The sequence below is a fragment of the Cryptomeria japonica genome, chromosome 7 (assembly GCF_030272615.1).
Source record: "Cryptomeria japonica chromosome 7, Sugi_1.0, whole genome shotgun sequence".
Lineage (NCBI taxonomy): Eukaryota > Viridiplantae > Streptophyta > Pinopsida > Cupressales > Cupressaceae > Cryptomeria > Cryptomeria japonica.
This window is the reverse complement of record NC_081411.1, coordinates 677902122-677905063: the sequence shown is the minus strand read 5'-3', so window position 1 is coordinate 677905063 and position 2942 is coordinate 677902122.

Genomic DNA, 2942 nt, shown 5'->3' with positions numbered 1-2942 from the left:
TCTTAATTATTTATCCAAATTAGAAAATAATTATATAATCTTGACAAAGATTCTTTTCTCTAGTGAATCATATTTTTTTCAAAATTTTTAAATAAATTTTAGTGTTTTTCCTTGACAAGATAATCAACCTTATATTTTAGTGTTGATGACCTACTTTCAATAAAATTAAAAAATAAAATATAAAAAACTAATTAAAATAATAAAAGATATATATTTTGGGAAACTCACTTATAGATCTATAAAAGGTTTTTTTTTAAAAAAAATTTTAAATTTTTTTTTAAGGTAGGTGCTATCTAGTGTGGGGATAGCACCCTCTATTAAATTTCTGAAAAAAATACAAACAGTTACGCCACCCACATATGACAAAAAGCGGGTGAGTCGAATCATCCAAACATCCCTATGATCCGATATTACAGCTAGTAACAACACAAAAAGATCGAACAAAGACAAAGGACAGTATAGTTGACTCAAGTATATCGAAGTGTCATAGACCAATCGATTCCCTATGTGATTAGAGTAGTGACCAAGTGCAGGGCAGTTATTCATCTCCCCAAAGAGCTTGGAGAATAAGAGCAACATATTCACCAAGACTGATGACATTTGCAGTGGAAGCAACTGGGAACCACCATTCATCTGAATTGGTAACATGCCTAAAGGGTTCCATGTTTCCATTCAAAATCGCGCACCTGAATATCTCCCAAGCATTTTCCACAAAAGTCTTCATTCGCTCCCTTTCCTCAGCCTTCTCCATTCTTCTTCTCTTGGCACTATGCTTATCGCTGTTCTTAGAGTCCGAGCTATCTTCCTCCTCAGAATTGTTTGCATCCTCATTGGAATCAGAGGGCAAATAGTACTCGGGCTGGAAATATGTTTTTAAGATGCTAACCTTTACATTTTCATCTAGGCTGAGAATATCATTGGCGACAATATCACCAACAGACGGCTTCACAAAGTCTCACATCAACTCGACAGATCGCTCCCTTGAGTCAATGATGTCAACTAAGGGAAGACCAACTGCTTCATAAATGAGGGCATCACACCAATGCATGTCGAAATTCAGAGTAATCCCCATCAACCCCTGAATTGCCTCATACACATACTCCTCTGTTTCAAATAGATTTTGAATTTGAGCACTCACATGCTTTTCATAGTGGACACAACAAATATCCCCAAAGTGTGTCATTATCATAGCTTGTTGATACAGGCAACATCATTTTGTGAAGCATTAATCTTTATAGAGCCGGATGCCTTTGGAAGTTTCCATTCCAAATTCCCCCCAAAAAATAGTGTTTTGAAAATGTTACCAGATTTGCTCAGAGATAATAATGCAATTGTGCCCCACTACTGCGTAAAAATCATACTAGTATCAGCTTTTTGGGATATGGAAGGCAATAAAATCCAACCACTGTACAATGGGACTGAGCCATAATCTTATCTAGTGCTACCTCTATCTAGGGCTTAGGTAGTCATCCATTGAACGTACAGATCTCAGCCGATACCATCGTGTGAAGAATCCAATTTGATGTGATTAATTATGTGATTATTTGTAGAGTGTTGATCAAAGGTAATCTTGTTATCATTACATACCACTCCCAAGTTTGCAAGGTAATCGGCCATACGGTTCCCTTCACGGTACACATGCTTAATCTCAAAAGTACCGATCAATTCCAACATATGGTTTATACTGGGGAGCCATTTGCTTAACTTCTAGCATTGGAAATTTGATTTGATAATGTCATTTATAATTACTTGAGAATATCCCTCAATGAGCGCCTTGGAGATATCATTTTGTACGCAAAGATTTAATCCAGCCTCTAATGCTCTAATTTCAGCCTCGTTGTTAGTAGCCATGCCCAGTCCACCATATACCCCGTGTACTATCTTACTGGCACTGTTCCTAATTACGACACCAAATCCAACATCTCCCGGGTTACCCTTGCTAGCTCCATCAAAATTTAATTTCACCCAATCCTTCAGTGGGGCCATCCATCTGATGTCCATCCTACTAACTCTATTTTTGGTGTTTATGATTAAAGGGTGTTTGAAGAGCCAGATCTTTTCCATTCTACGGTCCCAATCGTTATAGGTTCTGATTCTCCTCGTGACTGATTTCCCATTTATCATTTCCTCTACAACACTTTTGATGTTTTCAATGACTTTATTAACTAAAAGCGTGGTTTCTTTGAAGATCCTCCTGTTTCTTTCTTTCCAAATGTGCCAAACAATTAATGAAGGTCCCACCAGCTAAAGGTCGCTCCATCTTGAATTATAGATCCTCGACCATGAAATGAGGAAGTCCTTGAGTAACTCACATCTAACGATTTTGAGATTGGTATTTTCAAAGAACCAATTCCAGCAAGCCTCCGCCATGGGACAATTGAAGAGTAAATGATTGGTAGATTCTTCTTCTGCTCTGTACATAACACACATGTTGGGTCCTGAGGTACCAATTGACTTTAGTCTGTCCCTAGTGAGGATCCTATTATGAAGGGCCAGCCAAAGAAATGCCCCCGCTTTAGGGAGAAGCTTATTACTCCAACATAGCTTAGGTGGCCAATCCGTGCACGTACCCCTTTGTCTTTGTACCACATATCCCAATCTGACAGTATATTAACACACCAGAATATCCTATCCTCATCATTAGACATCGGGATACATCTGCTTTTTAGTACATCTTTCAAAGATTCACATAGAATCAGATTGCTAATGGATATCTATTTCCATACTTGTTTCCCATCCCGTTCCATAATTTGCTCGAAGTAATCCTCGACAAACACACCATAAGTAGACTCGAAAACATCAATCCAATCTGATTAAAACTATCTGATAGTGCAGGTGCACCATCCCATGAGTCCCTCCAAAAATTTGCAGATTTGCCATTACCAATATACCATGAAATGTGATCAGTTATAATGAATCTGCGATCCCAAAGAAAGTTCCAG